The 12028-nt window shown below is 40.0% G+C and overlaps 1 long non-coding RNA gene across 2 annotated transcripts in view; it reads left to right on the forward strand.

Moving 5' to 3' along the window:
• Nucleotides 1–2919, forward strand: part of LOC116995242 — a 38608-nt gene extending 35689 nt beyond the window's left edge. For both annotated transcript variants that reach the window (XR_004417696.1, XR_004417695.1), the window contains exon 2: nt 2804–2919. This is a non-coding gene — a long non-coding RNA (uncharacterized LOC116995242). The remainder of the gene's footprint in view (nt 1–2803) is intronic.
• Nucleotides 2920–12028: the final 9109 nt, after the last annotated feature.

Genomic DNA, 12028 nt, shown 5'->3' on the forward strand with positions numbered 1-12028 from the left:
ATAAATAAGCTAAGTCTAACAGACTGCCTAAGTACCATGGAGGAAGTACAGTCTGACCTGAAAGCTTAAAGACTTCAGAAAAAATGAAGAAATTAAACCCACTGGGACAAATTGTGCATAGATCAGACATCCCTCTCCTTCTCCAGATAAGGCAAGGGGGTTTCTGGGATGCTACAATTCTCTGCCATGCTGTTGCTGAGGTCTCAACCCCAACCACTGCTCATAGGGCCTGTCAGCCTGCTCTGGCAGTGCCCTCAGAGATCTTCATGTGGCCAGTACAACGTGGCCTCAGAGGCTCCCTGAAGGAGCCATCCCATTTTCCACTCAGTCGTTGTATATGGAAAGCACACAGGTATATCCTCCACTGAGGGCATGTTGCAAATGTCCAATTAGGCCTAATGAGAGCTCAACCCAGGCATCAAAGGAGAGAGAGACAATAGCAAATGCGCAGTACTCCTCCTCAATGATCCCTTTACCAAGAGGAAGATGTAATTATTGTGTGGGTTTTAACATAATAAAGCCTGTATGTTCATCCTGCACCCAACATCCTGGGGCCCCTCTCTGCTGGGACCTCTGGGCATGGTAGTCACCACATGCATGACAAAGGCCTGAACTAGAAAAGTAAAATGGAGATTATTGTACAAATATTACTACAACGAGCTGATTTGCAAATTCTGTGAGGCAAGTACTCAATGGCACAGTTGTCTCTCAGTTTCTGTAAAACTTTACATAGAAAAAAACCCCCAAACAGTCAAATCCATATCTATGTTATTCTCTCCCCTTTAGTTTCTCACCGTGTCCCCTCATGTTTTCACCTGCTTTGTTTAAAGTCCCACAGAATATGTCATGTGAAGCTCCAGAGAATTATAAAATCAGTGTCTTCAGAAGAATACAAGATTTTTGGCTCTGTTTTCACTTTGTCAATCAATCCTGTTATTTCACAGTTCTAGGGAGGTGACAAATTCATTCATTAAAAGAAATAGAAATGTTATGACATGCTCAACAAATCTGGAGATCTACTGTCTGAGGCTGTGTTTAATGCCTAGAAGTCAGAAATTAAAGATCTGATTTTCTTGGGACATCTGAAAATTCAGATGTGTTTGAGAGTCTCAGTGCTGGAATTTGATGTAAATAGGCTGCCTTTCCTGCCAGACAAAGAGCTCAACCACCTGCTGCCTCTGTAAAATAGACCCCCAACTTCATGATGTCATAGTGAGTTTTGCCATGTCCTGGCCTAGCATTTAATGGATCAAAATGTGTAAGTCAGTCACCCTCTGCCACTGAGTCTGTATGTGCTCTAGGGATGCTAGCAGCACTGTGGAGGGAGAAAGGGGATTTAAAGAGGGAGGAAGGGAGGCAACCTCATCCTCCTCCTCCTCCTCACTGATCCTGTTGATCAATGAAGCAAGACTCCTACCACCTGAAAAGCAATACTATTCTTTGTACTAGTATCTTTCTGATTCCTCTTTAGCTGGGAAAATTTTACAATTAGAAATCAGGGTTTAGAACCTACTAAGCAGAATGTCACTTCACAAGATGTTTTGCACCTCAGTAGTGATTGTAGAGCAATGCTTGCTGCCCTGATGCTAAAGGGAGAACTGCATTCCTGCCACAATCCCAGTCTTGACTGTCATTTACCTCCTTTTATTTTAGAGAAACTAATACTCTGGATCCAGATTGCATGTTCTGGGGAAAGCTCTCACAGCATGATTTGCAAAGAAAAAGAATAACAACACCCCTCCCCCTCAAAAAAAATCTCTCATGACAAAAATTAAAAGCAGATAAGAATGTGATGCCTTTCTTGGGTGATATGATAGAATTTACCATGACATTGTTATTTCCTTTAAACAGGCTATTCCTTTCAACAGAGGTGAGGAGGGAAGAGATGAAAGAAAAGAAGTAGTTTACTTGGCAGTTGCATTCAGTACTCCTCAGAAATCCTTTGGACCAGTGACTTCTTGTATTAAAGGCTATATGGAGGTGTATTCAGAGTCATAGAATGTACTGATGTTATATTGCATCCATCATATCAGAAAATTCCATAAGAAATATGAATAATTGCTAAAGTGAGTTGCTCAACAATCTGCAACAATCTTGTCATAAACATGATCTACCACCCTCTCTACAGTATCTTTGTTAAAATGTGCAAATAGAGTTATAAAAGGTTTCAGTAATGTGCTACTAAGAGTTTATGTAATCTTGTGTTTCAATCAAGAAAGTTACTCATAGTTTGCAGTATGACATGTATGTGTGTTCCTACATAACTAAACTAAAGTGGCTATTGCAGTATACTTTTCACAGTTTAAGAAGACATTCTAACAAAACCTACAATTCCATATAAAAGTACAAATGCCAAATACTGATCTTCACTCTTCTAATCGCAAACAGACATGACTTGTCTCGCCACTTCACTCCCTGATGGGAGAACTTTCACAAGTGCCCTGGGCCTGTAATCCTTTAGGAGCCATACTATGTATTTTTGAACCAGTTTATCAGTTTTACCAGTTTATTATACTGTATCTTATACTGTGTATTGTTTTTAACAATCTTCAGTGAACAGGATTTCTAGTAGGAAATCAGACTTGTGCTACTTCAATATCCTAATGCAAGGAAGGACCATATATGTTGTTTCACTGAATGATGCAGCCAGCCCAGGAACTGCTGATTAACATATAATGTGCTCTTGGAGAAAGTGTCTTCCCAAACCAATGGAAGGGGATGATGCCCTCAAGCCAGAGTTGGTGTCTCATTCTGACTTTTTGCTTCTAAGGCTCAATAGTTTGATTCTGTGCTTTCTTCCCAGATTAGTATTGAGTGACCAATTGAACAAACTGGGGGTTTGAGCAAGGCTGAAGTGAAGTTGGAATAAATCGTGTTAAGTACTGTGGAGAGAGGCTGATGAAGGAGCACAGAAAATGGGTGAGTGGTGGCTTCCTTATGGATTAATTTACAAACACATTAATAGAAGAGTGATTCTTTTTACTGTTTTCTTCCATTTTCTAATGTGAATTTCTCTGCACAAAATCTATTCTTAACACAGGTTTATTTTCATCCTTACGTATAAAAGATCTCTATTACTGCCTCAACACACAGTCAGGATTTCTTATGGTTTGTGAATATGGGAACTAAACCAAAATCAACTTGACATCTGTCACGTACAGTGCAAAGACCAAGATGGGGTCCGAGCTTGAACTTGCGCAAAGCTGAGTAATACTAGACTGTTATCTCGTCATTAAGAATTGCTTTGAGTCCCTATCTGTTCAGCAACTCTAATTAATGATCATTTAACTGTACTGTCAGCCCTGTTTAAATCTGAGTGTTGCCAGTTGCTTCCTTCATGTGGGCAGCCAATAGGTGCTGGGGGAGTCATTCATGCATAGCATTGTCCCAGTGGCGCTGGGCCTATAGCATCCCAGTTTAATAGGGCATTCAGGGCTCATTAGCGAGGAAACACATCAGGAGTGACCGCTCCACTGCCACACGTTGCAACTAATAGCCTCACCGAACAGAATCGTTTCTGTTTCTGCTCACTTGTTTTTGAATCCTTTCAATGTCAACAAGTGGTCATGTCGGCAGGAGCCCGCCATTCTCCCCAACAGTTTTATCCGTTGCTCTCCTGAGCCAGACTTGTGTCCTCCTCCATTGTTCCAGCCACAATGGAGCCTGAGCAATCACAAAGGCTTCACAGCCATTCATCATCAGCTCACGAATTCTGGGGTTGAGATTACCCGCCAAACTTTTGGGCCATCATTTTGGCATAATGTGTGAATGCCCATGAAATACAAATAGTTTCTGAAGTTTACACTTTTGTTGCAAACGCATAGGATGGCGGTGGGGGAGCTGTGGTGAGGGGACTGGATGGAGGGAAAGAAGAGGAAATAAAATCCAGCATTGCTCTGGCTAAAAATAGACAAGATCCTGTGGAGGCAAGATAAGAGACAATGAGATTTCTGCTGGAATGAGAGGTGTAGAAAGGAACAACCAGGGAAATGGAGGTGTGTCCAAAAAACAGTATGATCCCACTTTTGGCTCACAGGTTTGGAAACAATCCCTTGGCTTTGGCAAGGAGGCATGGGCAGCTCTTGTGTTGCTGGGATCCAGGAAGTATAGGGAGAGGGTGCCCCAGGGTGAGCTCCCCTCTTTCCATTCATGAGGATAACCAGCATTTTTCCTGGTTACTGGAAACATGACTGGCAAAACCCTCCCTGGAAGCACACACCCGCTGCTTGCTATTTGTATTAGGTTAGCATTTAGTCCTTGTTGTGCTAAATGGAGAATGAATGGATGCCTCACACCTGGTAATATGAGATTTGAAGATGTAGCGGCTTTAGCAGGGTCATGCTGTTAAACTCAGAGATGAAAATCAAAGCTAAAAACATGCATGTGTGTGTGTGTGTGAATTTATTTTATGTACTTCTGCAGTGTCATTTTCTTCCCTACATCTCCAGTGGTTGGGCTGAACCCCACCTGCCTGACTACTAGGCAAATCAGTCATTCATTTATTGTGTACTGAGTACCAACTGCTCCAAATGATCCACATCCCAAGCATCATCCAAATGGTCCACTTGGGATGATGCAGAAAGAGTGCACTGTGGCCATGGTGTTTAACAGTGCCATCAGATATTGGCTGGGCACATGGCACAGAATTTGCTGCACCCTTCCACCTCTTCCTTACCGTGCACTCTTTCGGGCAGTTCACATTGTGTTGATTTTTCCTGAGTCAGGACTAATGGCTAAATTCCAGTCAAAAGAATTTGATTTGGAAATTTTTGGAAACATTTGGAAATTTCTGTGTGTATCCTTCAGTCTCTTCCCAGTCATTTTAACATGTCAGAAAGTTATAAGGAAGTTCAAAAGTGGTCTTAAGAAAAGTAAAGGTGATTTTTTTTGTCTGTCACTGAAAAATTAAGTTTTTCATTATCCACAATCAGAGCCAAAGATGCTTTTCAGTGCAAGCACTGAGAAATGGTCTTCTATTCCATTTTGCACTATATATCAACTAGACTTTTACTTTTTACTTATTGCAATAATCAAAAAGGGGAAAAAAATTACTGCCTTTGCTCCTTTTTCCTAACAGGTCAGTATCCACTTTATGGTCCAGATTATTGTAAAAGTACCAAGAAGCATTGCATGTGTATCAAACACATTTCCTGACAAAAGTTTTGGGGGTAAAGCTGAAGTGCTCTCCAACATCAAATATAATGGAAAACACTGTCAACATTTTTGCACCATGTTTTATGTGATCATTGCCATTCAAAAAGATTCACAAACCACCGATGGTGTAAGTGTTGTGTTTCCTGTTATCACATTAAGGTCTTCTGCAATCACAATGGACTGGCTTTGGAAAGTGGGCTGTACAGACATCAGTAGTTATCTAGTGGAGAGTTGCAGCCAACTGACATTGCAGCAGGGCAGGTGATTCTTCTTGCCTTGCTGCATTTTGCATGTTACTGATGGCACAGGGATCACTGATTGTCATGTCTTGCAGATAAGATAAGCAGGAGGACATCACCACAAAGAATCTCAGCAGGTTCAGGTGTAGTCTAAGTGCATTCCAGACATCAGGACTTTAATGGGCATATCTGTGTCAGCACTGTATCTTTAGGGATCCTTAGAAATACTAGAACAGGGACCCCACCTGCCCACGGGGTTAGGCACCAGCTTTGCAGAATTTATGTGCAGATGTGTGTAGTGGAGCAAGGGAGTAAAACCCTGACTGTGGTAAATCAGAGGAGGTATTGGCCTCAGTGTGTTTTCAGGTACTTGTCCCAGTCACTTCTACCAGGCTTATAATGGTATGCATCTATTAAGCTTTTCAAGGACAGAATTTTACCTTCTTTTCTTTTCTTTTCTTTTCTTTTCTTTTCTTTTCTTTTCTTTTCTTTTCTTTTCTTTTCTTTTCTTTTCTTTTCTTTTCTTTTCTTTTCTTTTCTTTTCTTTTCTTTTCTTTTCTTTTCTTTTCTTTTCTTTTCTTTTCTTTTTTTTTTTCTTTTTTTTTCTTTTCCTTTCCTTTCTTTTCTTTTCTTTTCCTTTCCTTTCTTTTCCCCCCGCTCCCCCCTAAAGCAGCTTAGGAAAGAGGTAACTGCTCCTTTTCACAGTCAAAACAGGATATTCTGAACAGAATGTTAACTAGACTTGGGGACAGACTGGAAAAGGGTTTCAGATCTGGGTTTTTTGCTTCAGGATCACAAGCAATAATATAGAGGGTAAAGTGTATCTGGAAAATTTATAGATACCATACTTTGAAGTTTCTTTAGTTATCCTAAGAGTTGGAAGTTTGCTCTAAGAGAAGGAAAATCATGCTATGTAAAAAAATTTTGTTTCTTTTTTTCTGTTGTTGTTGTTGAATTTTGAGCAATTTTATGAGATTGTTGATTAGTTGAATGGACTTGAAGGCTTTGGAATTGAAAATGTTCCGGGCTGGGAGGTAAAGCATTCTGGTGCTCTTCACAAAGCTCCTTCCTGAGAGGCACATAGCCCTCTACAGCTAGAAAGCAGACCTCTTAAGTCCTAGTCCTGCAAATACTTAACTCTATGCATCTGCCTAAACATAAACTGCTTCTTTGCTTAAATTTCTGCATGTTTTTATGAGGTTTCGTTATTCTGAAAGAGAAATTTAATGCAATTTATGTGAATGCCTAAATTTGTGGATTTGGAGCATGTGTGCAGACAAAGCAGTAAACTGAAATACATGCTTGCCTCAAAAAATGGAGGTTTCTCACTAAAAAAATGCCTTTTATTCATAGCTCCTAAAATCACATCTGAGCACATAAAGTTTCACTGCATAGAGAGATGATGATTGGAAATTGTTTTTTAAAATATAATTTATAATTAAAGTAGCTTGGAGGGAAATATTCTGAACTATACTGAGCAACTGGCTATGAGCAAGCTTTGTCCCTGAGACCAACCATGTCAGTGAATGATATTGATTTCTTGTACCAGATACCACACTGGTATTTCAAAATGCCACATCTGAGCTGTGGATTCTTACCATCAGCAGGTACATTTTTCAGTGGTGAGTAAGCAAACTGAGCACCTGATATGTGACATAGGTAAGAACCCAAGTCCTGTGTTGCTCAGTTTTACTTTGCATTCTGTATTTGCCTGAAAGTGTTATTTTTAGGCCAAAAAGTTATAACTAGTTTGAGTCAAATCAAGGATCTCCCTTAGCTCCGTTATGATGTGGAAGTTCATATGTTCTTTCATTTCTGTGCTTCACATCTGAAACTTCTGGGTTTAAATAGTAATATTAATGCAGTGGGCTAACCTTAGATATAACAATAGTACAAGATAGCTGAAGGCTGGTTGTGAGAGGGAAAGCCTAGGCTTCAGTAACAGTCCCAGGGAACTGATGAAAGGGTTAATATAATGATTAGGCAACTCACTTTTCACTGCTGCATGCTCCTCTGAACATGGGGGATTGCCATTTGTACAGAGTTCTACGGCTTCAAAAGTGAAAATCCTTTCACACTTTCCAGAGATGTGACTTTGTGACTTGAGAATAGTTCTGATTATCTCATAAAAAACCAAATGAGCAAAACCAAGCCTTATGTTTTAGTGCAAACTTAGTGGTGTAGTTGTTAGTTTCTCTTTTTTTCTTCTTCTTCTTCTTAGGACAAGTAACTTAAAGAATAGCCTTTCCTTGTTGATTGCTCTACCATTCATCGGACAGCATATGGTTTTTGTCTTGGGAATCATCCAACATGTCACAAAGGCAGTGATACTGGACAGTTACTAGGCAGCTTTTGTATACTTTGGGGCTAGGGGAAGATGGTATTTTAATAGATTTCCTTGGGGATCTCTTAGAAGGGTAATTTAATTGTTGAAATCAAATTTTGGGCTCCTGTCACAAATCATTACCTTATCTTTCATCCATCTATTCCCTTGTTGTTCAAACTAATAAAACGTGCACACTGCTCTCCATTCATGTGACCCTCCTCATAGGTTTTTAACTGGTAACCCTGGCTAATAATGGGTAGGTGGTCTGTTTCTGGGTGAGGATTTTTTTGAAGGAATGGATAGTTTCTCTAGCTACCACATCAGCAAGGGTGGCGGTACTCATTCACTCAAGATTAAAAGCGACAGAATCATGAGTGTTGGTGAAATTGAAGCAGGAAAATGCCTCAGAGAGGAGAATGCAGCCTGGGGCACCACCTCAAATATTTGCATTCTGAACTCTGACAGGCAAATTCTGGGCAACTAAGTCATTGGTGAAGTGATCTTGAGACCCTTCTTGGTGAAGCCACTTGTAACCATTGCTATAGCATTATTTAATCAGTTCCAGCTTTCACTCTAATGCTCTCAGAAGACAGATTGCTGAATTTTCTTGCAACTGTTTGATTGAAGCATCTAAGATGAGGTGCATTAAGATGGTGGGGAAAAGCCTGTGGTCCCACTGCTCCAGCTGCTCTTCACCTGATCCAAGCAATGTGCCACCTGCAGAAACATACTCAGGCAGCACCTGCATCTATCCTGTCTCAGTCTCTCCATCCTCTGTAGCTTCTCTCATTCCTTCAAGAACTTGCAGCTCCCTGCTATCATTTTGAGTGCTGCAGCTCTCCTGAGCATGCAAAAGTGAGGATCTTTATTCCAGCAATTCAGGCACTAAGGAGACAGGGATGGGGATTGAGGAGCTCTGAGCTGGCAGAGGCCAGTTAAGGCAAGAAAAAGTGAGTAGCCAGCAGAGTTGGGGCAACATGCTCAATGAGGTTAGTGGTATGGTCTCATGGCATCCGTAACTCTTTGCTAAAGCTCAGCTGACCTTCAACTTCTTAAATTTGATGCTTCAGCCTTCTGGTCACCCCTTGAATTTAGAAGTGGAGAATGGAAATGATGGTTATTTTTCACTGTTCAAAAACATTGCTCAAATGTCTCTGATTGTGGGAGTGATTGGGTTAAGTGATAGTGATAGTGACAGGATTTCTGAGTTTGTTCCAACTCTACTTGCATGGAGATAACTGAGGTTTTAACAAAAGGAATCACTGCATCATTCCAAAGTCCTCTTTAAGGGCCTCTTGAAGTGTTTCCTCTGCAGGCAGTGAACAAGCAGCGTCCATCCCTACTGTTAAGTATTTACCAGCTAAAAAACCAGAAAACAGAATATTGAGGAACATCAGGTCCAAAATTAAAAATATGTGTTTGTTCAGACCAAGGAGGTAACAGGCAGCAGCTGCATGCTGTTTGCTCACTCATTTATTTGCTACAATTTTATGGTTACTTCTTGTTTTTCGCTACAGCATCCTTCAAATTCTATTCCCTTTCTTCTTAAAAATATTCCTTTGGCTTTGTGAGCTCAGCAAAATTATATTTAGAAATGAATTACTTAAATAACATTTAGATACATTCCCTATCATCCTAGAATGGAAATCAAAGCAAGTTTATGTGTGGACTTCTAAAATAAAGGGATTTTTTCCCCTAGTTACTTCTGTGAAAACAAAAAGGAATCTATTACTTTATGCGGTCAGTAGCTGATACTGGCTAAGTGCAGTTCTTACACATTTCTTTATTGCCAGTGCTAAGAATACCCTAGCTTTTGGGGTTTTTTTTGTTTTTGTTTTTTTTCATGTTTCATCAAAAATGTTTTTTTGGAACAAACCAAAACAAACAAAACCCAACCAGTCTTTTGTTGGTTGTTCCACTTCCCAAAAGGGTCCAGGGCACTCAGTGACGCAGCATCTGTCTTAGATGCTATTGAAGGCATTCAGGCTCTAAATGCTCTTCCACTGACATTCTTTTATGCTGTGGTATTTGAAAAACTCATACAGCAGAGCTGGAGGAAAGGAAAAAGGCATCTTTTGAATAGGGTGGAAAATATTTAATCTTCTCTTCACCTGATTTATCTCTTAAATTCTCAGGAACTTGTCTGTGCTGTTTTTTTGCTTTAGGGAAACAAAAGTATCCATAGACTTTATTAAAATTAATGTTGTTTTTGCTATTAACAACAGGTTATTGGAATAATCCCTGTAGGATTTTAAATTGAGAGCTGGCTGAGGTTTTCAAGCACCAGTGTCCTTTTACTAAATGGGTTCAGGATTAGATCCTAGATTTGTGCTGCTTATTTTGAACTCTATGTTCTCTACTTTTAAAGGAGAAAATGAATTAATGCAATTTCTTCATTTGCAAAGGCTGTGGACTAATACTGGTCTTTTCAGGACTATCTCTTTAAACCATTTGAGGTGTTTATTTTGTGTATGAAAAAAGACTTTGCTGCTCTGAGTAACGTCATCCTGGCTGTGTGTAGAAATGGGGTGTGTGTGTGTGTGTGTGTGTGTGTGTGTGTGTGTAAAGAGGAAGGCCAATTGTTCTTTCTGTTCTTAAAAACCAGTGTTGCTTTTTATAAAGAGATTTTACTGTAGCCCTCAGTATTCTTCCTCATTATAGAGAAATCCAGTGAAATTGTATCTATTTCCTCAGACTGCTGTCCTAGATATCTTAACACCACATGGGTAGTAAATGTGCTAAATTGGAGGGGATTTTTTTTTTAATCACCTTTGTAGAAATGTTTGTTCTTGTATCTTTTATTTTACTTCATAAAAAGGACCAAAAAAAAATCACAACAAAACATAAAGAAAGAAAAAGAAAAACTTCACAGAACAGTAAACCTGAGACACGGATTCGAATGCCAGACAGTTGAATGAACAGGATAATCGGGGTATTTTTTTTGACAGGTGCGACAGCCTGCCTATGACTGGCATTATAATCATTACCATTTTAATAAGGCTCTAATAGGGGGGCCGATAATTCAATGGGGTGTGAGGATCCTAATTCAACTCCCAATCCCACATGAATGTGCTAGAATTTGTGGGCTTTGTTTTCCTCTTTTGTACCCCTGAATGCAAATAATTACTGGCTATAGATTCAAAAATTCTTAGAACTGGAAGCTAAATTAGCTCTCCTAATACTGCACAAGAATGTCAATACTCAGGGGGGAAAAAAAGGAAGTAAGTGGTTTTTGGTTGGTTTTTTTTGTATTACACTTGTGGTACTGCAAAGGTTCTTTAGCTTAAGTGGTTTGGTTGGCAGTGTGAATAATACCAGCACTGTTTGTAAAGGACATGCAGCTCCCTTTCCTCCGCTTTCCCCTAAAGGAAAAGTAAATATATTTGTCTAAAAATCATTTCTGGAAAATCATACGCTTCTTTCTACCTGCCATTTTTGTTGATGTTGCCTCACTCTGCTCCAGATGTGTCTGTGCTCTCCATGTCGATTCAGCAGTAGCAAATGATATGTTCAGGATCTGTGGCTGTGCTTTCACAGGAGCCCTCTGGGCACAAAAGCAGTCAGTTTGTCCTGTTCAGATGATCCTACAACACAATTTCAAATCCTGAGGCAGCAGCCCACACTGCAGTTTGAGGCTGAGTGCTGAAGGTACCCTGTGGGTGCAGGAGCTGCTTACCACCTGAGAAGAGTGTTTCCAAATATAAGAGAATACACCAATCTCTGCTTAGGACACTACTTACATTTGTGTTTAATGGCATTTGAGTAGCTATTTTAAAACACAGGAGGTTAAGGGGTCAGCAGCCCTCCTTCCTTTCTCCTACCAACTTCTACCATGTATCTGACTCTTGGGACACAGAACCAGATAAGGGGGAATGGACTCCTCTCTCTGTTAACAACCAGAATAACCATTTTTTAAAATTTTTTTTTTGGTTTCTGCAGACCTATGCAATGAATTTCTCTATTTATTTTTTTATCAACAACACATATTATTATTTCTAGCTAATGACCAACAGTGCTACATGGGACAAGCCTTTGAAAAATTGAGAGGGATATTTCCATATAACCCCTTGCAGCTGGAATCAGCTTCTCCCGCCCACTATTTCTGATCCTAAATTAGCTGTGGAGTCTTGCCATGCTTTCAGTCCTCTTTCTCTTTCTCTGCACATGCAGTGCCTGATGTATAAGGAACATGACCAGCACATAGTGTGTAAGGGAGCAAAAGATATACAAAGGCATTTTATACCATGTAAGAGTGGGAAATAACTGAGGTGGACAAACCAATCTGTGAAAACCAGCCTGAACCTTTGCC

Source organism: Catharus ustulatus, chromosome 4 (genome assembly GCF_009819885.2).
Source record: "Catharus ustulatus isolate bCatUst1 chromosome 4, bCatUst1.pri.v2, whole genome shotgun sequence".
In the NCBI taxonomy this organism is placed as follows: Eukaryota; Metazoa; Chordata; class Aves; order Passeriformes; family Turdidae; genus Catharus; species Catharus ustulatus.